This window comes from Pseudorca crassidens, chromosome 3 (genome assembly GCF_039906515.1).
Source record: "Pseudorca crassidens isolate mPseCra1 chromosome 3, mPseCra1.hap1, whole genome shotgun sequence".
Lineage (NCBI taxonomy): Eukaryota > Metazoa > Chordata > Mammalia > Artiodactyla > Delphinidae > Pseudorca > Pseudorca crassidens.
The window spans coordinates 155,750,255-155,777,766 of record NC_090298.1 but is presented as its reverse complement, the minus strand read 5'-3'; the positions used below and the strand labels follow the sequence as shown (position 1 = coordinate 155,777,766).

At 43.6% G+C, this 27,512-nt stretch overlaps 1 protein-coding gene across 1 annotated transcript in view; it reads right to left on the bottom strand.

The window, feature by feature from the left end:
- The window catches only part of ATP10B (ATPase phospholipid transporting 10B (putative)), a 369,516-nt gene extending 362,363 nt beyond the window's left edge, over nt 1-7,153 (bottom strand). The window contains exon 1 of the mRNA XM_067732943.1: nt 7,020-7,153. The gene's annotated coding sequence lies outside the window, so the exon portion shown is untranslated. The remainder of the gene's footprint in view (nt 1-7,019) is intronic.
- Nucleotides 7,154-27,512: the final 20,359 nt, after the last annotated feature.

Sequence of the window (27,512 nt, the reverse complement as noted above, 5' to 3'; positions counted from 1 at the left end):
AGGCACCTGGTACGTAAGTGCACATGCTCTTAAGTCAACCAGCACGTGTTCAAATCTGGGTTCCATCACTCCCTACCTGATGACCTCCTACCCTCCGAGTCTCACATTCCCCATTTCCAAAAACAGGAAGAGTCAGCATGACCATGAAATGAGATTATCCAAGGAATCGTTTTAACATTTACTAAGTTCTCGGGAAAAGTCCGCTGCCAATATTGCAATTATCTGCACCATGGTCTAAGGAGTCGGGAGAGGATTACTGAGAAGCCTGGCCAGGATTCAAGTCAAGGTCTCTGGACACTTAATGTCATTCTCTTTCCCTGATACGACTTTGCTAACGGACGTCTTCCTCCTCAGAAAATCCTCAGGACTCTAGCTTCGCTCCTAATTCAAAAATATATTTTCTTTCAAATAAGGCCTATTTTAAAATCTGGAAATCAAGAATAGTACAAGAGAGTAGAACAAGATAAAGAGTGCCTTAAAAAAAGAATCACAGAACCACCTGAGGATATAAAACCAGAAGTCCCTTAAATCAAATAGGGCCAGGGCTGATGTCAGAAAGGCTTACCACACATTACAATGAAGAACACATAAGAACAAGAAGGGGCCCGTAAAAACCACCAGCGTGTGACATACTGCCAAGCGCTGCGTGCCTGTCATTAGGCTGGATTCTAATGCTGATCACTGCAACGCAAATCATCTGGGTGTCAATTAAAGCGTGTAAGTCGATTCTTGAGGTAGCCGCCTAGGAGGAGTCCTGCAGAGAAGTCTCTTCCTCCCATAGATTTCTTTTGGAATTGTGGATTTTCTGCAAGTGAAATTCTCCAAAAGAAACACACCTCCCTGTGTGTTCTCTGCCCCTCACTGCCTGCAGGGCCAGGTGCTTGTAAAGCAAGAGATATATCGCACTGGTTTCTACATCGCTATCGCACTGGTTTCTACATCGCTGTCACCCCGAATACTCTGAAACCTCACCGGCTATCGAGGGCAGCTACTCGCAGGCCATTTTACAGAGGAGAAACACCGGAAGTGGAGGCACTAAAGGGACGTGCCCACAATTGCACAGAGCAGTAGAGCCCACAGAGACACTTGGGACCCCGTGTTCCTAAGCATGGGCCTCGTCCCATCCCACAGATGAATGATACTCAAAATAGCAAAAGGTATGTGAGCAGAGGCTGGTGGGAATTTGAATGAGAGGCTTGATGAAGCAGGGCTGGGAGCGTGCACTCTCAGCTTTCTGAAATCGCACTGGCACGCCAAGTACCCCAGGTATGGCCAAGGTCAATACCCTGTGTCCAGAAGGGCGTTGCTGGGCTGAGTCATAGGCCGTGTTGCTTATCAAGACTGGCCAGCAGAGCCAGCCTTATCATACCTTGCTGGTTCTCAGGGAATGAAATCCACTTGATAGATTTCAGCCTTTTTCCCTATGTTACTCCAAGAATGCAATCAGTTGCCCCTTGAGCGCTTGAAAACGCAGATGCTCTTTACTTCAGTTTCTAGACCAAGACGTTCGACTTCCCAAGGAAGACTGAGTCGAGCTGTTGGATAAGAAGGAGGCGATGATACCTCCTGATCCCTTCTATTACTTACTGACTCGATAAACTTTAACCCAGCCCCTGTTACTGGGAGATATAAGCCCTGGAGACCCAATAGTGTCCCGCAGGCAGAGGACATGTACGGTCCCTACCCTCATGGAGTTGTACTTGGGAGACAGACAATAAACAAGAGGACAGACTTTCAGATTGTCATCACTATAATGACTGTAATCAACACTATAAGGGAGTATACACGGGGATGGCAGTGGTGGATCTACTTGTGTTGCTGGGGTCTAGGAAGCCCTCTTAAACAGGCAACATCTGAGCTTCAGCCTTATTGAAGGGAGAGCGCCAAACACAGGAAGAGCCCAGGGAAATGTGTTCCAAGCAGAGGGAAAACCACAGGTCCTAAGGAGGGAAGGAACCGCTGGCTCACCACGAGCTGAGGGACCCTGTATTAGGTGAGGTTGGGGACAGGGCAAGGGTTGGAGTCATGAGAGGCCTGGTAAATTGTTTTGGGGGTGTTGGGTTTAATTCTAAGAGGCCACAGGGCACTGGCCCAGTGTCCAGCTCTCAAAGGCATTCCTTTCCTCTGGTGTTTTAAAGACCAGCTCCACTGCTCAGCTGTAATCTTTGAATTCTTAATGGCACAGCACATGGGGATTACATCTTGCCGACAGTGAGCTCTTAACAGTTTCTGAATCCACAGGAAGGGGCTACTGAGGCCTGAGAAGCAGAGACCCAGGTCTAAATTAATTCCTGAACATGGCAGGGGGAGATGGAGGCTATCAGCTTTGTTCTGCTTGGAGAAAGCCTCTTTGCAAAGCCTCTTCACAGGTGGTTGCCTCTCACCTCCGTACACTTTGAATCTGAAAGACACTTGCCTAAATATGACCTCATGGATATAAATCAAGAGTGTGTACTGAGATCAGCAAACCCTGGTTTGCCTCAGTTAACCTGCCTGACCTTCAGCCCCCTCATCACTAATTGTAGATAATACCAACACCTGCCACACGGGCTGCAACGAGATGAAAAGTGCTTCACCGTCATGCTTTGCAAATCATAAACTCTCAATAAGCTCTTACCCTTACTATTTATTCATTACCATCAAAAATCCAACTCTCTGTCTCACGCTTACTCTTCCTCACACAATGTACATCTTTCAAAATCCTGCACAACGGTTTTGTAAGCTTTTGGAAAGAGCCCCTGAAACAGTACAGGTAATGACCAATGCCTGTATATCATGGACTCTCCGTACAGGTAATTCATTCCAAGCTATCGACAGCAAAGGCAGAGGCTGTCTGCTCATCAGCGCACGGAAAAAGCGGGGACCACATCGAGTGACCACTATCACTGTTTGCAGCTACCCTCATGACCCAGTCAACTGCACGCGCGGGGCCTTCCAGGGTGAACAGAGAGCTCCCCAAGTAGAGCACTGAGGTTCCATGGGAGCCCGGAACTGCAGGTGGCTGGCGGTAGACACGGCTGCAGCACCCAGAATACAGAGGCCTGGAGCAGCCTCAGAGGTTCCCTTGGAAGCAGCATCCCTACCCCAGGCCAGCAAGCAGTGGGGAGAGCTGAGAAGAAAAGCTCAACCCTTCCCCACAGTCTTAGCATCAAGCAGGGTCCGTACCTCCTCTGTCCTTGGTGCAGGGTCCACAGCTATGAGAGGGGGAGTCAGCACGCCTTGGGTTTTTCTTCTGGTGGGGAACTGTAGCGGGGGAGACTGGGTTGCAACCCCCTCCAGTTACCCCATCAAACGGGCGTGACAGCCACGAGAGAGCTTCCTTCTCATCCCTGGCTGGAGCAGGCAGGCGCAACCGCTTCTGAAGCCCAGCCTTCAGCGTCACACACCTGAACACAATTCCTCCACACTATATCCTCCTCTCCCGGCCCTGCTGCAGAAACCTGCCTAGCCCCGCCCTCCCCATGGCCTGGCTGTGACCTGGTCTTTACCAGCCCAGCTCCCGCCCCTGCAATTTACTTTGAGAGAGAGCCCCTGGGTTGGAGTGAGAATTTAGAACTTTAATCCAGCTGAGGGAAAATGGGAAGTATCCATTTTCTGGTGATTAATTTTTAAAACTGTAGGAATTTGAAGGTCAGATATCAGGGGATGGGGGCACTGTCCAACTGCTTCAGTCCAGGCCAAAGAGCTACATCTCTCTGCCCGAGACTTGGCTATATCGCATCCTAACTTCTGGGGCCCAGCTTTTCCCAGGACCGGTGCAGCAACTACCTGTATTCTCAGTAGAAATGTGGGAGAGAGAACTTGAGATCCAGGTTGAAATCTGCCCACCAGGCCAACACAAGATTCTGTTTTTTCCTCTGTGAAGTATCAGGGAGATCAGTAAGGAAAGTTTAACAATGCACCCCATGTCTGTTACTAAAAAGCACTTGGTCATCCCAGCTAATTGCTGTTCCACTGAATCCACAGGTGGTCTTAACATAAGGAGTTAAATGACCCTTGAAAAAAGGCATGTTACTCAGGTGCCAAATCTAAGCATTTGGGATTTTATTTCCTGACCCTGACAAGTATTCTGTCTCTCCAGATGAGAGGTTTGCAGACTTTAGGCTTCATAGAAATTAGCCCGGTATTAAAAATGAAGATTTCTGCATGAAACTTTTAGATTCCAGGAAGGCTCAGGAAACCATATTTAAAAAATTTTCCCTAGGTGATTTTGATGTGGGTGGTTGGTGCCTGGACTTTAAGGAATACAACCCTAGAATAGGCCTAAGTTCTCCCATCCCAGCCTTGCATTTCTAGCTGGCTTTTAAACTCAGCCGAGGACCAGCTGTTCTCCATTGTTTTCAATTCACTCTTTTGCCCCTGCCCTCAGGAATTTTCCAGCTGACTCCAGTATCTTCCTCCTCCGTTTAAAAATGAGCTTTGTCAGAGGAAAGAGCGTTAGCTTCGCCAATATTGCAGCTATCAGAGGTCTTAGAAATGACATCACTGAAGCCTTTATCATACCAGCAGACACCAACGACATTAAACCCTAGTTCTGCCCTTTCTCCCACTGGAGGCCCAGACCTCACACTACAATCACCGTCCTGGAGCAAATCCCCCCATGCCGGCCCCTCCCCAGGTGCAGTCTCTCTCATAGTACTTCCAAAGAGAAGTCAGGTGTGTGGGCCTCACAATCAGTTCCTCACCCTGCCCTATGGCCGACACAGTCGGTGTTCAGGTCCCTTGTTTCTTGAGTCAAGTTTAGTTTTTGAATGAGATTCTCACATCCAACCTGCTATCCTAAATGGAGTTCTTATACAGGCAACTAGATCTCATATGACTGCTTGTCCATGCCAAACATTTTAGTCCTAAGACAACTACAAAGCACATTTACTAAGCACCTAATATGGGCAGAGGCCTGTGCTCAGCTCAGCAAGGGGTGTGAAACTATAGGTAGCTCAAGTAATCCATGGGATACAAAAGGGAAACTCAATAAAAATGTTTTCTTGCCGTGTCAACGCAGTGCTGCAAGACTTTCCCAATACTCATAACCTTCAGACCAAAGGAATGGCAGCATAGTCCAGTGGTTACAAACACAGACTCTGGCTTGGATTCAAACCCGTTCTCCATCAGCTCCCAGCTGTGGTTTCGGGCAAAGTACTGACCTTCCCTCTGGAATATCAGTAGTACTTATTTCACAGGGCTGTTACCAGGATGATATGAATTAATATGTATAAAGTGCTTTTAACAGCAAAAGTGCTTACATATTATTATTATTATTATTCAGGAGATCCTGAACACTGTTAACACATATTTATTCGCACTATAGGAGATTCATAATGTTTTCTCACCTAAAGACCAATAATGCCTTCCAAACATTTGCTCCATTTGATTTATGCTTCTCAACTCTATGTTCAAGGTTCTTTAATTCGTTTTTCCATGGTTCCTTCATGTATTTACTTAACTTTTTCTATTGAGGATGTACTACATGTCAAGAACCGTGCTAGGTCCTGCTGATAACAATCGGTGGAAGTCATCTCCCTGCTCTGAGGAGTTTACAGCCCTTTGGTGTACCGGATATTGACCGAAGTCACACAAAAATTGTGAAATTAAGATCGTGACAAGTGTTGAGAGGGAACAGTACCTGGTGCTGAGAAAGCACGGGAGAAGGGATTTGACCTGGTCAAAGGGTTAGAGTAGAACTGGGCTGTGAAGGAAGAGATGGAGTTGGCTACGTGGAGTGGGGGTGACCAGTCAGAATGTTACGGATAGAGAGACGCCATGTGACAGGTGTACTAGTCAATTTTGCTGCAGTAACAAATGACATCCATGTCTCAGTGTATTACTTGCTTATTTTACAGGTAGGCTATGGGTTGACTGCTGCTCTGCCCAGGCTATGACTCTGCTTCTCATTCAGGGACTCACACTGCAGGAACAGTCCCTATGTGAGATATGGTATTCTTGTAGCATAAAGAAAGATCAAGAGCACTGGTGGAAATGTGCCATGACTCTGAGGGCTTCTGTCGGGCGTGGCCTTGTTCTGTTTACATTCCTTTGGCCAAAGCCCAAAGTCAATGGGACAAGGATATATGGTCCTCAACACTGGGGACATAGCAAGGTACAGGGCAGTTGACAGGAACGTGATCCTCCTACAGGGAAAGGGATGGGAATGAATAACTGCAAAAATAATATAATTTACTACATTAAGGTTCTGTGGCAAGAGGCCTGTGTGGCTAGTGGTGAGCGAGTTGGTAGGAACATAGGAGAGATGAGGGTGGAGAAGGAGGTGGGGACATGCCATGGAAAGAATCTGAACTTTACACTGAGCAATGGAAACACTGACCTTTACCTGTTCAATCTCTTTCCTTAGTTGTGAAAAAATACTTTCCATGTTTTTCTGGTTTCTGAAGTTATACATGTTTATTATAGAAAGTGTGGACATGGCAGATACATTTTTTAAAAAGTCACCCTTAACGTTACAAGTCAGAGAGAACCATCATAGACTGATACTTTGTTGAATATATTTCTAGACTTTTTGATGCTATTTAAACGTACATAAAGTATTCTTACAATCAAAATTGGATCATGTTCTCTATCCGTTGTTATGAATACCCTCCAAGTTATTAAACAGTCTCCCCATTGCCTGATCATACAGATGTACCATAGTTTAACCAGTCCCCAACTATTGGACATATAAGTTTTTCTAATTTTTCCATTTTATAAAAATTTCTAAAGAATTCTGCAGTGGTGTTGTTTAGATTCAGCAACATCCATATCATTTGGTAGATGTGGCATGTTTATCTTAAAGGGTATAACAAATTTAAGGCCACTGATACATATTGCCAATTGTCCCTTGAGAAAAGTCAGGGCAAATCACACACAACCCTAGAGCAGGATTTGCCAACTCGGTTGAAAATTATTTTACATTGCCAAGTTAATCAGTGGAAGATACGGTCTTACTTCAGTTTTGCATTTATTTGATCATTCAGGACAGACTTATTTTCTATAATTCCCAGTGCTTTCATCAGGGAAGGACTTACCTGATTAAAATGCTGGGCCGTTTGCATCTTCTTCTTAGAATGCGCTCCTGGTTTCTCTTCAGCAAATTATGACTACTTTGTCCCTTACGACTCCGCAAGATTTTCTTCTGCTTCCTATAAGAAGCCTTCTTTGCCTCCATCTCTTTGCTGTGGAAGCTGCCAGGAAAGATGTGGACAGTTGGTTTTACGTATATGATAGGAGGTCATGGTTCCATACACCTCGTCTCCCCATATGGAGAGAGTGTTTCCGAGACTGAATTTTGTTCCCTCCTAGAGTGACTCACTCTGTCATCTACATGCCTTATAGTCCATAAGCATTTGTGAATGACTGCTAAGAAGAGCCATGATGGCACAATGGGTGGGTAAGTTTTGACCTGATGAATGACTCACTTGTGGATACTGGCACATGGCTATATTAATAAAAGATTATGGACCAAAGACCATTGTGAATGCCGCTCAGGAACTCTTTTTAGATTATATTCTAACACCAATCTTTCAACTTTCACAACAGAGGTTAGCAACAGAACATCTGATTTGATAGACGCCCAATTACTTATACCTCTCTCTGATATATATACTTTCCCTCCTAGCCAGAGTCAAAGGACTTTTACCCATTTGATATGTGGTGTGATTCCCAGTTAACTTTTAATAGAGATTGGACGGTTTTCCCCTCCTGTTACAGGTTGTGCTAATGTCTTGTCAAGCTAGTTTGACAATGTAAATTGTACCTTCACGCTCCCCTTCTCATGTTACAGAGGGGCCAAGCCTTACAACATGGAAAGGCCATTAACGGAGCATCGGATTATGTCAGTAAGGAATGTGGAGAAAAGGGCAAACCTTGTTGACATGGTCTTGCTTCCTGGGGTGGTGGATTAAGTGCTTGCAAGTCTCTCAGAGGCCTCGGTGGACTGGGTTTATGATGATTTATTTCTGCCCTGGCATCGCTTGCACCCCCTGTCTTGAAGGAGCGGGGACTAAAGCCTGTCAACTCTTTGTCCCATCATGTCACTCCTTCTATGCTCATTCTGTGCCACGGAACCCAGAAGTAATTGTAGGATTATTCTCTCACATAGCTCCACATAGCCCCCCTCAGTGACAAGAATGGTTACATGACATCAGAGCTATTTGCCTTCCCTACATGTTTCAATATTATTAGATGGTGTTTGAATATAGTATACAGTCTACCATATAGTCTCACTGCTCTCTCCCATCTCACAAATATTACCTATGCCTTCAAATAGATGCCCATCTCCTTCCAGAAATAGTGAGATTTTGGGTTTTAATCATTGTTTTCCAAATAAAGCTGAGGCACCACCTGAACAGGTGTTCTGTCCATGATTTACTTAATTAAAACAGCTCTCTGAAGGCCGCTGAAATACCAGAAGAAGAGAGCAAAGCACAGACTTTTTTTTTTTTTTTTTTTTTTGCGGTACGCGGGCCTCTCACCGCTGCGCCCTCTCCCGCTGCGGAGCACAGGCTCCAGACGCGCAGGCTCAGCGGCCATGGCTCACGGGCCCAGCCACTCCGCAGCATGTGGGATCCTCCCGGACCAGGGCACGAACCCGCGTCCCCTGCATCGGCAGGCGGACTCCCGACCACTGCGCCACCAGGGAAGCCCCACAGTGACTTAATTTTGAGTAAATCCTTTATTAAAATGGAAGGAAAGACAATCTGGTCTACTTCAACTTAGGTGAATGCATTAAAAAATGCATCAGCAAAGAATGATGCCTTGTAATAAAGCAGTGTTTCCAGAGTGGGGTATGAAGACCACCTACATTAGGATGATTTGAGGAACGTGTGACACATTCAGGCTCCTGGTTCTGCCCCAGACCTACTCAACTCGCTGAGGGTGGAGCCTGGATCTGCATTTTAACACCCACCGTGCCAGACGATTTCTTTGTACACCAAACTTTGAGTGCCGGTACAGGGCTTAGTGATCTTCTGTGGGAGAAGTCTGAATGCGATGTGGTCTTTGTAAAACTCTGTGCATTGGAACATTGTTTAATGTCTCCCTTCTAAATTAAACTGTGTGTCCGGTGAAGACAGAGACCAGTGACTTCACTCCCGTATTCCCAGGGTCCAGCACGGTGCCTGGCCCATTCCTTACCTACTGGATCAGAAACTCCAGGATTCAGGCCCATCTTTATTTTAACAAGTCCTGCAGGTGAGCCTGATTCATGCTACAGTTTGAAAAACCCTGGTATAAAAGAATCTTTTCAGAACAACTATTTGCTTCTTAAGAGTAGGAACCTACTGCCCTTCCCACTCACCCGCCCACTTCAAATGGGATATGCTTCGGTCTATATGATACCATATATCTTTTAAGACAGAATATATTACATGATCCCAGGCAGAGTTTCAAGGAAAGGAAATATTATCTCCATTTGACAACAGAGGACAGTGAGGCACATTGAATGGAGGTGACTTGTGTGAGGTTGTGCAGCTGATAAGGGACAGACTTGGTGTTTAATTCAAGGTCTCTTAGAAACTTATGCCACATTCTTCCTTATTCTTCTCCTAATTGCCTAGGTTCTGGCTTATGTTTCACTGGGCTGCATGAGGACTCTTGTGAGAGTTTTTTAAGGGGAGAAATAATAGAGTCTCTTCTTGCATCACTAATGGCATCACCCTGAGGACAGCTGCCTTGTGGGACCTTGAGATCTGAGCAGTTTCCTGAACATATCATCCAGAAGTGATTTGGAGGGATTCACTGGGACTTCTAGGCTGGAGAGGCAGCCTGATTATTGTGGAATTGTCCCCTCTCACATCTACCAAACAGTCCTTAAAAGCTATGTATTTTTAAAATTCTGTTCCAGATGGGGCTTCCCTGGTGGCGCAGTGGTTGAGAATCTGCCTGCTGATGCAGGGGACACGGGTTCGTGCCCCGGTCCGGGAGGATCCCACATGCCGCGGAGCAGCTGGGCCCATGAGCCACAACTGCTGAGCCTGCGCGTCTGGAGCCTGTGCTCCGCAACAGGAGAGGCTGCGATAGTGAGAGGCCCGTGCACCGCAATGAAGAGTGGCCCCTGCTTGCCACAACTAGAGAAAGCCCTCGCACAGAAACGAAGACCCAACACAGCAAAAATAAATAAACTCCTACCCACAACATCTTCAAAAAAAAAAAAAAAATTCTGTTCCAGAAACCAAATTAAGTCATATGTCTACAGACTGGAGGAGATCAGAGTAGGCCTAATGGAAGAATATTCATTGGGAATAAATAAACATTTATGCTGAAGACAGATCTGTGCTTTTTAAAAAACATAGAGTAGTGAGTGAGGTCATGCTTGATTGGTCCAGAGCAAAGTAGGTGACATCATCCATTCATTCATTCACCCTCTATGCCCACTTTGAACTCATGGTTGCGTGAATACAAAAGACAATGCCATTTCAAATATAGCAAGATGAGTGCCATGACAAGCAAAGGCAAGATGCTGTGGAAACATGTAAGAGGGCAAACCAATCAGGTACGGGAGTTAAGGAAGGCTTCCTGAATGTAGTGAGCCTAGGACCGGAAGATTTTATAGGCACTGCCAGCTGAGGAGTGTGCAAGGAGAGAAATGTAGGGAGAAGGAAGGCGTTTCTCTGCAGAAGGAACTACATGTAAAGAGTATACTGCAGAGTCAGGTAATCTAGGCCTTGTAACTATACCCCAACTTATCTCTGTTCTTGGGGGAATCTAAACCAAGATAGAGACTGGAAGACAGGCTTTCGTCCAGTCACTCGAAATCTTGGCATCCTCTTAATCTTATTTATCACCACCATCATTATTATAATATTATTATTAGAGCTAATAGAATGGCAGACTATATTAATATAACTACATATTCAGAACGGAGAATGGAGAATCCTCTTCCCTTCTTCTCAGTTTAGATACGGCTGGAGTTCATGTTTGATGCCTTACTTAAAAAGACCCTGATAAACTGCAGTGTGTTCAAGGGTAGAAAGGGGAAATATCTCATGTGAGGAATATCTAAAGAACTAGAAGGCTTAGGTGAGGCAGGAGAGCTATCTTTCAATTCTCAAGTGCTAATATTGGGGGAGAACTCTTCCCTAACATCTAACTCTAGGCTGTCTCCCATGAAACTGTCATGGCACCCTTTAAATTGTAAGTTTCATTGGGGATAAGGACCAAGTTTGTCTTACTACTGCTTCCTCAATGCCTAGCACAGTGCCTGGTAAATAACAGGTACTCAGTAGATATTTGCTGAATGAATGAACGACAGGGACAGAAGTAGTCTCAGGCCAACTGCAGGGATTTTCCAGGCTCTGTATTATTCCCACTCTTTCCAAAGATTAGACCTTGGCTGTACGCCCTTTTGACTAGAAATCTGGCCCATTTAAAATATCCAAAGCACATCACATCATTGTGTCTGGTTTCCATGGTGTATGTGCAGACAAATCTTTTAAAAAACTTAACCAGTGGATGAGATGCCATGTCTAGTAGTTCTGCAGTACAGCTTGGAGAGTTTATTTTTCACAATCTGTTTTATGCATCATAAGCCAAAATATACAATTGAAATTGTTGCTGAGAAAGTGACACAACTTTTTTCAGATCCAAAGACCTGGGAATTGACCCCTCTGCCTAATCTACTGCTAAGTGTCCTGAGATTGCACAAGAGGAAAGAGGCTATAAGTGAAGATTTTAATCATAGAGCTGACAGGTTCAAAGCACCCCAAGCAGTTTTCTGAACTTCTCAAGCATCAGAGCATCTCTCCAAGGGAATTTAGAGACCATTTGGTCCAACATCTTCATTTTTTATATGGATCAACTTGGGTTCCAAAAAGTAAAGTGTCTTTTTCCCATTAAAGCACCCTATTAGTGGCAGAGCAGGTGTCTTTACTCAAAGACCTGCTTTCTCCACCATGCATTAGCCACTTTCCTGCTATTCTTTCTTTTCCATCTGTGTTAAGCTCAGTATTCAACTTCCTTTAAAAATCAAAGATGGGCTAAAACATTAAGCTGACTTTTTTCAGTTTCCTCCACCTAGAATCATGTCCCTCTCAGCTACCTCTTTTCATATGAAGCATAGAGCAGAATTTTTTCCCTTATCTTCCCTTTGGGTTTTCTTTTTTGCAAAAATGGTCTCTTTAACTGGTAATGATAATTTACATCTTGGCATTCTGGAAGGCTACAGCAAAATAACATATGCAGGAAAACCAAACGGAGGATTTTCTACCTCAGAGGTGATTCCAGACATTACACTTGGAGATGACCACATTGGTCACTGTTATATTCATTAGTGGGAAAACGTATTTCAATTGAGGAGAAGAGATCTTTAACTCTGGTGCTTCTAAGGATGATAGGTGAAAAGGACTGTCCTATGAGTTGAGACATGACATCAGATCTATTTGCCTTAGACGGTTTTCCCCTCCTGTTACAGGTTGTGCTAATGTCTTGTCAAGCTAGTTTGACAACGTAAATTGTACCTTCACGCTCCCCTTCTCATGTTACAGAGGGGCCAAGATGAGACATAAAAATAAATCTTGTTGTATTGCCATGGAAAAGCTTGTTCCTCATATTTGCTTTGCAACAGAGCTTGGTTTTAGTTTGCAAACTATTCAACCTTGATGTCTGAAATATTAACATTTTATCCACAAATCTGTTTACAAATCACAAATCATGCTGGTAAATATTCATGGACCATTCTCTTTTGCTTCCTGGGAAAGTATGGAGAGTAGAAAAAAACCTTATGGGGTCAGAGCTTGGGGTGTGGTGGGAGATAAGACTGAATATCAACAGAGTTAAGCTGGCAATAAATTTGGGTTGCTGTTTGTGGATCTTGGCTGCAGAATATCCTCAAGCACTTTCAAAGATGAATGATGCTGGGGAAAGGCAAAGCCAAACTTTCTGGCCCCAATCCAAGCACACACAGGCTGGGATGCTGGAAAACTGACAGCAATGGTGCCTCATACAATACCTTCCCTTGCACTGTGTAGAATGCTTTAGAATTTACCAGTCACTTGCACATATATTTTGTTACCTGACCCTATGAGATGTACCCCCATCTCAAGATGTATCCCCATCTCAAAAATGAAGAGACTGATGTTCTTTGATTTTAAATGACTTGCACATGTTTTATAAGACTAACAACTCAAAAAATTGGACCTGGATCCCAGATCCATTGACTTCTGGTCCAGGATTCTTTCAGGTACATCTTATCATTCGGGACTCAGATTAAGACACCTCTTCCTCTGGCAGACATTTCTGTCTACCAAACTCTGGATTAAGTAAACATCTCTGGGCTCAAAAGAAGAAGAAAAAGAGATACCCTATAACAGCCTAGCTCTCATCACATTGACTTCTTCTAATGAATTATTCCCTTGACTTTATTTTTCACTGGACAATGCGCCCCATGAGAAAAGTGACTTGTTTACCATGGTAATTACAACATATTGGGCCTGGTAGTAAAATATTCTCTAAGTCTTTGTGAAGTGAACTGAATTCCAACACTTATTTTATAGGGAGGATAGTAAAGACCTGACTTTTAACCTGACAAGTTACAAGTCTGTTTAGAATGGGTGTTTTCAAGGAAGAGCTAGTTACTGGTGTTGCCCTCTTGAAAATCTCATTGCAGATGTCCAAGAGAGGACTTGGAAATTCTTTCTAACATAGACCATGGCTCTGCTTTAGGAATTGCCCCTGTTTCCGTTTCAGTTGAAGGGCATTTCCGCCCAGCTGTGAAATCAAGATGGCGAAAGAATGAGAAATTCTAAAAGTTCTCTGGGTACAAGGAACATGTCCTGTTGTTTCCTCACCAATGTCCACAAACCTGCAGAAGAGGGATGTGTATGTTTGACTCTCTAGAGAAGCTGTATCTGTTCTCCAAAGCAGCCATCCTCTGCCAGGCAGATAATTGTGATGGTGAGGTTGGCAGAGGTGCCAGATGATGTCTCATCATCCCAGATGAAAAGGAGCAAACGCTAAGTGAAAATAAACAATGAAAAGGTCCATTTAAAACTCATAACCTGCATAACTCAAAATTGGAAGTGGGACTTAGGATCTCTGTCCCCTTTGGAAATTTGTAAATTCCACCCTACTCTGTGAGATTCTCCAACATGGCCAGCACAGCCAGAGTTGGCTAGACTCCCAGGTGCAATGCAGAGTCCATCTGTTTGGTCACTCTGTCTGGTGTGGATTTAGAGAATGAGTTGTGTGCACGGGACAGGTTCCAGATAAATTTGAATTTCCTAAATATATTGAAAATGTGGTTGTGAGTTCTAAGAGTTAGAGATTCCCACTGTGCCTGGCTCCCACTCCCCAACTGTTTCAGTCCATCCATGTACAACAGAGGTTTAAAGGAACATAGGATATACTCTGCTGTAAGGCTGATAAATCTAGTTTAGCAAAATGCCTGGCTTAGAGCAGGTATTTAATAACCATTTCTTTAATAATAATACTAGGAGCATGTTTTTACTATTTTTATGCATCAGGTGATATGCTAAGTATTTTCCTTCTCCTTTGTTTCTCCTTCTCTCTCACTTCCTCTCTCTCCTCCTTCCTTTCCTTCCTTTTTTTCCCCACAAATATTCATTCATTTCCCTGTTTCCATAGCGGTTACTCTTCTAAGAGCTAGGTCTCTGCTAGTGAACAAGTGACATTATGCACCTTAATTTCTAGTTGGAGGGATACTATTAATAATCAAGTGAACAAACAATAAAACCTCAGACAGTGATACATACTATGGAAACATTAATAAAAGAGAGTAATAAAAGTGAGTGGGGATGAAGGATATTTCCTTTGGGCATACAGGAAAAACTCCTCTATGGGAAAGACATTTGAGCTGACATTCTTTCAGTCAGTAAGAAAGAATTTGTCACTTAGCAGTCTGTAGGGGCAATTTTCTAGGCATATGAGCATTCCAAGGTAAATGTCCCAAATGAATCAGACTTGTTTGTGGAATCCAAAGAAGCCAGCATCTCTGGAGCAAGATGCACAATGGGAGAGAGTAGTATAGAGATGAGGTTGGAGAGGAAAGCAGATGGCAGATCACATAGAGATGTTGTAGGCTATGGTGAATAAGACTTCAATGCGTTACCTTCTTTAACCAACACAATAACCCTATGATGTAAGAGCTATTTGCATCCCCATTTATAGAGGAGAATGGTGAGACATAGAGAGGTAATGCAGAATGGTCAGGGTCACATCACTGGCAAGTGGCAGAATCCAGATTTGAAAACGGGCACCCTGCCTCCAAAACTTAACCTACAAATCCCAATGTAAATCCAGACATTATCAACGACATCTTAGAATCATCTCCCTTCCCACATCCAACCACTCATCAATCCATGTTCCCATCAACAACACAGAATACTGGGTACCAGCATGAATATGGGAGTCAGTGCCAAACAAACCCAGCTTAAGATCTCAGCACTGCTTTGATGGGCTACGTGATCTGGGAAAGTCATCTAATTCCTTAGGGCTTCTGTTTTCTTGTCTGTGAAATGAGACTACTAATAGTACTTTCTTCCCACCTCTTAGAGTGTCGTGAGAATAAAGTGATATCGTAACTGCCCATGCTAAGTCCTCAAAAGATTCTTAACCTCAAACCAAACCAAACCAAATCCCCACCACATGTATCATGTACCACAACACATCTGTCCTTCCTCTTTCTTTCCCCACTGTTATCGGGGTTGCAGATCACTGCTGCTACCATCCAGTCCTTCTGAGTCAGACTCCTCAGGTGGAGTCAGAAAGTTGCATTTTAACATACTCTTCTATTGTTTCTAATGCAAACCAGAGTTTAAGACCACTGGAACAGACCATCAACCAAGATACAAGAGGATCTTGGTAGATCTCAGTGTCAGCCTTAGACATTGCAACTGTATTTGTAAATATACAGTGTTAAAGATTAAATGGGATTTCAGGTCTTTTTGATGCTATTTTGATGGTGTGACAGTCAGACTTTTGGTAGTACAGGAATCCTGTCCTGCTCTTGCCCATCTTCCATGTTCTCCTGCTTTACAATATTCCCATGTGAATCAGATGCAAGGAATAATTGCCAAATGGTATTTAAAATACAACGTGTAACAACTCTCAGCACACAATTATGGTAAAGGCTAATCTGATTCGCCTGTTTAGGTTCAATCTGACATTTAATTCCAATATTGACATCTCAATTTGAATCTTCAGTAGGCCTTTCAAATGTAATATTTAATTTCAGATTTACTGTATAACCGTACTCATTATCTTTCCTCTAAATCTGCTCCTTCAATAACCTTTCCCATTTCGGAAACAGCCTATCTATCCTTCCAATTGCTCAGGATGAAAACTTGGAGAAAGCAGTTCCTCTTCTATTTTTTCATGACCCATATCCACAAACCATGTTGATTTTGTCTTCAAAACGTATCTAAGATAAGACTTCTCAACCACTCTGCTGCCATCACCCTGAACTAAACCATCATCATCTTTTGCCTGAGGTATTGCAAGAGCCACCTAACAGGTTTCCTTGTTTCTGTCCTTGCACTTCCAAAACTGTTCTTAATAGAGCAGCCAAAGAACACTTTAGAAACCTAAATCAGAGCAAGATATCTGTGGTAGAGTGAATAATGGCTTCCCAAACATGTCCAGGTCGTAATCCCCAGAAGCTATGCATGGTATATGGCAAAAGAGATGTCACAGGTATGATTAAGGATTTTGAGATGAGGAGATTATCTGAGTGGGGGGGGGGGCATGGGTCTGATGTATCAATAACTATATTGGTTTTTATAAGGGGATGCTGGAACAATCAGAGTCAGAGTGATGTGACGATGGAAGCAGAGATTGGAACAACAGGCTTTGAAAATGGAAGATGGGGCCACAAGCAAAGGAATGCAGGTGGCCGCTAGACCCTGAAAAAGGCCAGGAAACAGAGTCTCTCCTCCCAGCCTCCGGAAGGAACCAGCCCTGCTGACACCTTGACCTCAGTCCAGTGAAACTGATTTCAGACTTCTGACTTCCAGAACTGTAAAGAATACGTTTGTGTTGATTCAGGCTGTTCAACTTGTGGTCATCTGTAACAGCAGCAACAGGCAATTAAGACAGCTCCCCCTTTATTCCCTCTCATCCTGATTAAAATCCAAAGTCATCACAATGACCTACAAAGCCCCGCACAATCTGAACCCCACCATCCACCTTGTGACTCTGACCTCACCTCCTACGATACTCCCCTTTGCTCACTCTTTCCAGCCACTTGGCCTCCTTGCTTCAGATACCGAGACATGTCCCCCTGCTCTTTGCCTTTGCTCCTTTCCATACCTGGACTGCTCTTTCCCCAAAATAGTCTCATGATTTGATCCTCACTTCCTTGGGTGTTGCTCAGCTGTCTCCTTCTCAGTGGGGGCTTTCCTGACCATGCTACTTGAAATCAGAACACATCTCCTTTGCACCCTTCTATTCCTTGTCCCAGTTGCCTGCTTTATTTTTTCCAAAGAACTTATCACCATCTGGCGAACTCTAGTTTTGCTTATTTATTTCCTAGAATGTAAGATCTATTTTTCTTTGCTTTGTGCATGGTTATAAGCCTGCCACTTCCATGATGCTTGCACACAGTAGGTACCCGAAATATTTTTGTTAATTGAAAGGAAGTGAAGTGAATGAGTTGTTAACCCAGTGCAATGTCCAGCATGGCTTGGCATGCAGGCAGATGGGAGGGCTCCAAGGAGAATCCTGACTCAGCCGAGTGAGTGTTTCATGAAGTTTGCGAAGAAGAGAGGCAGGTGACACGTCCTGCCAAGGACAAGTCCTAATTTGACTTACTAACCAAGCTGTGTGTAGTGGAAGGCATGAAGAGAGGAGCAGAATATGGGCTAAGGTCCCTTAATGCCGTGGCCCTACATATTAATATTCATGGCGCAATTCTTGATCACTGACCAATTATATTAGCTATTCTTCCCCCCTTCCCTTGAAAGGAGACCTGGAAAAAGAGTGGACAGAGAAGAGAGTTAAAATTTCTTTCCCTTATATTGGGTTACTTTTAAATTTTTCAGAAAGTCTCAAGAAATGATTTAATGAGGAAACCACCAATTTCCAAACTTTCTCTCAATGACAGACGATGATCCACGAGGAAAGTTTAGCTTCCGTTTCAGCATAAGGATGTGTTCTATGCAAATCACAAGCTCTTCAGCAGTCATCCGTTAGCAATGGTGCCACATACTATACCACACACACGTCACATTGCACAAATGCAAGGGAAATTGATACCACTGGGACCCAAACCATGGATACAATTCAAAGCAGAAGCCTGGCTGGAGCAGCTTCAGGGGTGGCAGAGAGTCTAGATCACCTGTCAGTTCTAAGGCAGTTGCCTGAAGCTCTGAGGCCTCACCTAGAAGCAGTACGAGAGAGTGCTGTTATGCTGAATGAGTGATACAGGCCCTGGGCATAGGAAAGCCACACATGTCACAGTCTTTCTTGCTTTAGATGAGAGAATATATTTAAGAGATTAGGATTTGCAAAACAATCTCAAATGGGAACCACTGGGTATTTTCCCTTTCTCATCCATGGATTGCCAACCCTGCCTAACATCCCGTGTTAGGAAGGAGAAAGCAAGTTAGAAAGAGGTTAAAGGATCTGGTTGAACTTGTACAGTTAATGTATGAAACAGCAAAGAGTCCCAAGGTTTCAGCAACTCTGCTCATCTTTAAGCAATGACATGTGACACCCTGAAGGATAGGTACTTACAGAACAGTACAGTGAGTGTGTGGAAGCTTCCATGGGTGAACAAAAGCTGATTTTCCTCATCCTGATCTATCATTTCTCACCACATGTGCTATTTATCAGAAAATGGCTCACTAGCCACCAAGTAGGTGACAGTTATTGATAAGACAAGAAGACAAAACTGAAAGGAAGGGCTTCCTTGGTGGCGCAGTGACTAAGAATCCACCTGCCAAGACAGGGGACACAGGTTCGAGCCCTGGTCGGGGAAGATCCCACATGCCGCGGAGCAACTAAGCCCGTGTGCCACAGCTACTGAGCCTGCGCTCTAGAGCCCGTGAGCCACGACTACTGCCTGTGCTCCGCAACGAGAGAAGCCACTGCAATGAGAAGCCGGTGCACCGCAACGTAGAGTAGCCCCAGTTCACTGCAACTAGAGAAAGTCTGTGTGCAGCAACGAAGACCCAATGCAGCCAAAACTAAATAAGTAAAGTTAAAAAACAAAAAACAACTGAAAGGAAAAAGTCAGGCAGAAAAGCACGCTGCTGCTGGGCTTCTTCGTTACTGTAGTGGATTGCCCAATCCGTTCTGCTCTTGAAGTTGGCTTTGAGTCAGCTTTGTTTGGAGACCCGCTGATTGTGTTACAAATACGAGTTTGACACGTAGCAGATGAGGATTTTTCAAAACACATGTTCAGTGAAGAGGGAGGTCACAGCTTAAGTAAACCCCATGTGGGTTCTTGGCCTGGCTCAGATCAAACAACGTGGGGAGTAAAATCCCCTGGAAGGTCATGTAAATACACCTGGTAAAAACCTTCCATTTCCTCATCAACCTCCAGGTCTTCAGAAGTTCCTGGTTATGGGGGCCCTTCCTCAGGTACTGCCATCATCTTTTGGGGTTTGGGCCTCCTAGAGTGTTCTCAAGTATTTTTCTATCCTCCTCCCTATCATCTCTCTACCCTGAAATTGTCTTGTGGATAATCCTGGCAGCTGGTCCCATACAACGCTGCTCTCAGTAGCTTCAGAGCTTTTGGAGGTAGAATCTTTTTCTGCAGCTTTTATCCCTGATGGTGGGAAGATTATGTGCCAGGTGACAGCAGGGAGGACAGATGGCCTCATTTTTTGCCTGGTTCCTATTTAAAGTCAGGTTCTTCTCCTCTGATGTCATGTATATCAAAAGTCATTCCTCCTAAGCAATGATATTTACTTATATTAATTATTCCCGGACTCAGATTTGCATTGAAAGAAAATTTAGATGTCACTAAATTTTTTTTAAATGGATTTTTTCCTGTAAATTAAAAAGGCACACAGTAAAATAAATTCTAAAACTGTACAGAAAGGCACAAAATAAAAGATAAAGTCTCTTTTCTCTCACCTCTCCTAAAGGACACTGATAAAATTTCTTGCATATCCAGTCAGAAATATATTTATACCTATATCTATATCCAGCTATCGCTTTTCTAATTCTCAGAGTTGTGGTAACACAAGGTATACTATTCCTCACTCAGCTTTCTATTTTTATTAATAATTTATCTTAGAGATAGTGTCACGTAAGCTATATAATCTTACACTCTAGTCTTTTTTTCCGGACTCACAGGCTCAGCGGTCATGGCTCACGGGCCCAGCCGCTCTGCGATGTGCGGGATCTTCCCGGACCGGGGCACGAACCCGCGTCCCCTGCATCGGCAGGCGGACTCTCAACCACTGTGCCACCAGGGAAGGGAAGCCCCAACGTCTGTTCTTTTAACCAACCCCTTCTCCACAGTGTTTTCCCATCATATGTCACATAGGAAGGCCCAGAGAAGAAACGACTCCCTGGCAGGCATGGTTGGTTTGGACGACACAAAAGAGAGTGGGTACAGGCTTACAAACCTTTGGTCAAATATTTAAAGCACTGTCATGTGGAGAAGTGGCTCCGAGGTCAAGTCACTTCAACAGGAATTGGGAGATACTGACACAGGCTCAGCCAAACTACAAGAGAGAATTCCCAAATTGCCAGATCAGTTTCTCCCTCCTGTAGAAGGAATGATTCTCTCTCGCTGAGAGATGCTATGTCAGTCTATACAATACAGGTCTGGGGGAGAGAGGGTAATGGAAGGGAGAAGGAAAGAAAAGCTGCCTTAGTGGGAACAGAGGAGAAAGTTTTGAGGGGGAGGATGGTGCTGCAACACAGCTGCTCATTGAGAGAAAAGGAGGGGAGAGGCAAGAGGATTTCTTATGTCTTTCTGTGGACACTTTATTTGGGTCCCTTTTAAAGCTGTTGAGTGGAGAATAGAATTCCCTTCTCATTACTTTTGGATATTGACTATACTTTTTGAACATAAAGTTCCTCTGAGATTGAACCACCTGCGTCCCTGGATTATAATGGTTACATTAAATATACAACTTTAAAACAATTGACTGAAAATGGAAACAAAAACTGCTTGATAAAGAAGTTAGTAGCTTGTCATTTGAAATTTAAGCAGAACGTCAAAGACAATTTTCTGGAGACTGAAGTATAGGTTATTTGCTAAAGTCTGTTCCAACTCTCACCAGACAATGACTCTAGTCTACTGTCAAGTACAAAGAGCTTCTCTGGGTAGAACAGAAGGGACCCTTTACATGTTCTTACAGATACCCTCTTGGACGAAAGTTGGCCAGTTTGGGTTTGGAAATGGGTACAGTAATGGGACATTGTTTCTGTTTTCCCACCTAGAATTTCCTGCTGAATGACTAGCAGAGTGGAGAAAATGGAGGTGTCAGGGGACTGTGGAGAAATGAGGAACATGGTATCAGTTCTGGCCAGGGTTGGGTGTGTGACCTCAGGTTGGCTGCCAACGTCTGTGTGCATGCTCTCCTGCCACTTGCATACAGCGGTATGATACTCTCTGTATGTACAGAAAAGATGATCTGTTTGGGGAGCTAGTCTCACCTCACCAAAAATGGTCCCTGGAAGGAGTTGAGCAGGCAAACAGGTGATGGACCAAACATAGGAAACACGTGAGAACTCTGGACTGCAAGGGTGCCTGTGTGACCTTGTGAGGGTCCCTTCCCTCTCTGGGCCTCACTCTGTTTATTTGTGAACAAAGAGGACTAGACAAATACTCTGACAGCTCTCCTCACCCTGATATGCTGGTTAGCAAGTTTGCAGGTCAGTATGTTTTTGCTGTTGCATAATCCTCAGAAAGTTAAAACATAGAATAAAATTGGGATACAGAAATAAGGCAGAGGAATGGCATCAAGAAAGAAACAAAAAGAACTGGGCAAGAAAGGCACCAATTAGAGTATGGAAAATCATAAATTTGCTTAGACAAAGTAATGTTACAAGTGGCCAGGGAAAGAAAGTATTAGAAATTCTTAGCAGATTCTCTTTTGCTACAAGTATTTCTGAGATATGAAGAACTATAGTTGAGAAATCTCTTTTCTTCCCCCTTCTTTCTTACTATTCATAGCTGGTCTGAAAATTTGACCTTCTTTAATGACACACAAGGCTCTCCGTCATCTGCCCTATCTGTCTTTGCTACTTTATCTCTCTATAATCCTTCCTGACTTTTCATTACGGTGGCCATTCTGGACTCTCACAAAGATTTTGTACTTTGCTATCTGTATTAGTTTGCTCAGGCTGCCACAGTAAAATACCACAGATTGGGTGGCTTAAACAACAGAAATTCATTTCTCACAGTTCTGGAGCTTAAGATGCTGGAAGTCCAAGATTAAGGTGCTGGCAGGTTTGGTTTCACCTGAGACCTTTCTCCTTGGCTTGCGGTTGGCTACTTTCTCAGTGTGTCCTCACATGGCCTTTTCTTGGTGCACAGGAATCCCTGGTGTCTCTCCCTCTTCTTATAAGGACACCACTCATATTGGATTAGGACCCCTACCTTAAGTTAAATGGCCTCATTTAACTTAATCATCTCTCTAAAGGCCCTGTCTCTAAATACAGTCACATTTTGAGGTACAGGCAGTGAGAGCTTCAATGTGTGAATTTGGGGACACAATTCAGCCCATCACACCATCTCATCAACTTGGTGTAATGTCTTCTCCCTTTTTTCTATCTTTCAAAATCCTATGCATCCTTTAATTCCACCTCAAAATCCCTTCCCTCCTTTTCTTCCTTCACTTATCACTCCCTCTCTCTGTAACTAGATTTTCTTTTAATTGAAGAAGTAACACTTGTACCTGGTATACTAATAAAAACACAGAAGTGCTACCTTGTAAATGATAAAACTCTTTCACACCCCAAATCCCTCATCCAGAGTGCCCCTCTGCAAGCCAATGGTTAATACCAGTTTGGGGAGTCTCTTGTCTGACCCACAGTACCTACATCCTGGCCATTAGCCCACACTGCCTAGAGAGAAGGGCTAATTCTAAGTGAAGGATGGACAAAGGTATCATAGACTGTTGTATATCCTCTCATACAAGGTCTTTCCCAGTTCCTGATGATTAGGTCTTTCTCTAGGCAGTGGGACAGAGAGCAACCTGGGCCATATGCCTCACACAGATTTGGATTTGAATCCAAGCACTAGAACTTGCTGGTTGTATACTTTGGACAAAGTGTTTCATCACTCTGGGCCTCTGTTTACTTATCTACAAAATAGGGACAATAATGACAGTAAGTCCCCTACATACGAAAGAGTTCTGTTCCGAGAGTGCATTCATAAGTTCGATTTGTTCATTAAGTCCAACAAAGTTAGCCTAGGTACCCAACTAACATAATCGGCTATATACTGTACTGTAATAGGTTTATAATACTTTTCACACATAATACATAAAAAACAAACACAAAAAATAAACATTTTTAATCTTACAGTACAGTACCTTGACAAGTACAGTAGTACAGTACAACAGCTGGCATACAGGGGCTGGCATCGAGTGAACAGGCAAGAAGAGTTACTGACTGGAGGAGGGAGGGGAGGTGGGAGATGGTAGAGCTGAAGGATCGTCAGCAACAGGAGACGGAGGGCAAGCTGCAATTTCACTCACGCCTGATGCTGATGGCACAGGTTCTGGTTCTTTGTTGGATTCAATTCTATCTACCCTCTTGAAAAAACGATCCAGTGATGTCTGGGTAGTAAGTCTGTTTTTCTTGTTGTAGATGACACAGAAGCACTGGACTGTATTCTGAATGGCTGCTGCAACCTTCGTGTACCGTTCTACATTTGGGTTCTGTGCCTCAAAAACTAACAGTGTCTCCTCAAATAAAGAAAATCCCCTGGCCATTTCCTGTTTTGTGAATCTCTTCAATTCTTCAGTTACTGAACGAGGGACGTCTACCATCTTTTCACCTCACTCCACTCTCTCAATTATTTTCACTTTTGTTTCCATCGTTATCGCTTGGCGCTTAGCAGTACCAGCTACATCACTGCTGCTTTTATGCTTGCCTCTGGACATTCTGGGTTTGAAATAAAGATACTGTACTACTGTACTCTATACAGTACTGTACAGTAAAGTACACAAAAGCACAACCACTCGTAGAGGGGGCATGCACGTGACAATGTATGCCAAACATGTGAACTAACTTATGTAATTGGACATATGAACGCATGTTTGCATCGTCGAAAGTTTGCAACTTGAAGGTTCGTATGTAGGGGACTTACTGTATACTTTCTCTAGAGAGTTCTGGGATGAAACAAGAGGTTGCTTGTGAAATGCCATGGGAATGGCATGCAGTTGTGCTGCAGAAATGTTCTTCCTTTTCATCACCCTCTGTGCTTCTGCAGGACTCTATGACTACTTCATGACTCCTGCAGGATGCTTTGCTCTCAGCCTGTCCTGTGGCTCCTTTGAGAGCAGGGCCCAGGTAGGTGCCGCTTTATATCTTTGAAGATCCCACTGATTCTAACTCAGTACCTATTTAGGCAATAAATATATGTTAAAATCAATTTAAACATGGATCTATCTGGCATACAAAAGGCAAGGTATTCTGTTTTGTGGTGTAAAGATGTGGGAGAGTAACCCAGTTCTGTCTTAATTGAGTTGTGGCCGTAGGCAAATCATTTAAGTCGCCTTCATCCTCAAGTTTCTTATCTGTAGTATGTGGGTGGCCAACTGTACCTCATGGAGCTCTTGGGAGGGAAACTGAGAGAATCACCAGAGCTGCTGCAGGACAGTTACATAGAGTTATGAGGATCTTTCTTATTGCTTTCTGTTTTCCCTTCCATGTGAAATTTTCCCTTTAGGTACACAGTGTCCCAGTTCCTCCTATTCTATCCCCTCCTCATCCTGAGAGCTCACCACAAGCAAGGTCTGGAGGGAAGATAAGAAGCTAAGGTGTGTGCAAATGTTGTCAGAGCTATTCTTTTCCTAGGTTTTGACAGTTTGAAACTGCATTGCTGCAATTTTCTGTTCCACTGTCAACCTGACTTGCATGAGTCATCTCTATGGTAATCATTAGTGAAAGCCTCACATGATAATTTATCTAATGATGGAATCCACATTGTGCTGCACATGCCTGTCCTCTTAAAATACAGTCAGCAGCTGACCAGCAGGACATCAGTCAATTTGCGATCCATTTGGTGCCACTCAGCATCTTCCATGCAATTTCTAACTATAGTGTCCAGTTCTCTGGTACCTCACTGGATATTCCAGAACCTCCCATTTGACTGTCTCTAAGGGCAAAGCATACCGTGTACTTATTCGCTGATCCCATCCCATGTCTCCATCTCCAAGATTGTATCCTGAGTAAAAACAGGGAGACCAACCTTGAAGTAGAAGTCAGGAAGGCCACCAGGCAGGCTTGTGGTAAGAGTGCTGGTGGGCAAACAGATTTAGAAGGAGAAGACAAAGTTTGTCCAGGTCAGTTGTTCTCAAACATTTTAGTCCCAGGATTCCTTCACACTTGTAAAAATGACTGAGGACCCTCAATAATTTTTTTGTTCATGTGGATTATATCTACCAATAATTATTGCATTAGCAATTTTAAAAAGGTTAAATTTTTGTGACTTAAAAAATAGCAATCATAAGCTGTTAACAACAGCACAGTAACATCAATACACATCATGTAGCCTCTGGAAAACTCCATTTTACATTTAAGAAAGAATAGAAGTGAAAAGTCAGTATTATTATAAAAGTAATTTTGATCTCATGGACCTCCAAAATGGGTCTTGGGGACCTTTGAGAGGCAAGGACATTGGAGGTTAAAGGACAGAGAGAGACAGAGAGAGAGAGGGAGAGAGTCTGTGTGTCTGTGTGATATACATGAATCTCTCTCTCTTTTGGTAATAATGATAGCACATTAGTGTATACTGCGAATTAATACTCTGCTAATTCACAGTTATTATTTAATTTAATCCCCGTAATAACTCATGAGAGGCATTACTATTATTATTCACATTTTACAGATTAAGAAACAAGGCAGGTTTAGAAAGAGAGGTTAAAACTCAAAGTGAGGCCAAATTTCCATGACAAATACCAGAAAAGGACAAATCAGGTTTCTAATGCAAACTATTGCGGGGTGTATTCTAAAGCCTGTAGATAGAAAATGAAAAGACTTGAGAACACTCTTCTACAAAAAACCCTCCAGGTTAAGGGTTATTTAACCTTGGAGGATGACAAGGGTAACTTCCTGGTTAGGTTCTAGAGAGATGGGGAGAGCTGGCTGTAGTGAATGCTGTTGTGTGCTGTCCACAGCCCCTTGATATTGACTGCTGACTGCTCTCAGCGAGTTCCTCTCTGGGTATTATACTCAAAAAGAGGGCTGTTAATCCAAGGTCACACCTCTTCCCCTGGGGCAGCCCAAAGCCAGGACTAGTTAGTAGGTATATACAAGCCCTTACCGCAAGGCAGGACAGCTCTGAAAGGCCATTCAATCATAGACCTGCCCACGGGATCTGAGGAGGCCTTTCCTGCGTGTGCAGTACCGCTCAATACCTCCCTCGGACCAGGCCTGCTGCCTCCATTTCCCTGAAGGTGTTGATCCTGAAGGCACTTCTCAATCAACACCTTGTTGCCAAGTCTCCTTCTCAGAGTCTGTTTACCAGGAGAACCAACCTAAGACAGATTCCCAAGTCTTCCACCATTTGAAACCGTTCATTCCAATTCCTTTTAAATATTAGGTCTCTGTAGGCTTAAGCCTCTTGACACTCAGCAACCAGTGGGAGAGTCCTGATTTATGCTTACCCAGCCTTCCAGCAATAGGCTTTTCATTCCACGTTGGACACTTTAGATTTTGACAATGTTTCCTCCTACCGAGTGGAAATCGGCCTGCCTGGTACCCATCCACTGTTCTTAGTTTTCCATGTGGAGCTTTTCAGATCCACCCATTCATTCTTCTGTGATGGCTGTGTCCACATTACAATCTGGGTGGATAGATGAGAACCTGACCAGTCAGAGAGCTGGACCACACAACATTTTAGGTGCTTCCTTGTCCCAAGGTTTTCTGATTCCAGGAAGGTTTTTCTGGTAGGCTGTTCATAATAGAAGGTTCCCTCTTTCCAATCTCCACCTTCCATGCAGACTTGGATGCCTCACGCCATGGAAAGGTGGTAGCCTAACAAACTTCCTTCTGATTCTTCTTTTGTTTTCTGTTATAGTCAAATAGGGGTGAAGGTTTAAGGCCCCTGATTTACATGGTTTTCAATTTGACCCCATATACCTTCTTTCTTGTGAACCAACTTAGCTTTGTGCAGTCTCATCTTCCCTGCTGTGCTCTGGAAGTAGGACAATTTTCAGTGTTATTTTTAGTCATGTAGCACTCAGGGAGATAATGATATTGATTAAAATGTGAACTTAAGAAAGGTAATTCTCTTGGAGAAGGATGAATGGAAGAAGTGTGCCTTGCCTGCAAAGCTCCACTAGGTGACATTTCCTTAAAGCAGTATTGCTATTGTGCTTATTAGAGGTAATTGCTCATGCTATTATTCTTAAACGAGTAAACTCCTCAAAGAT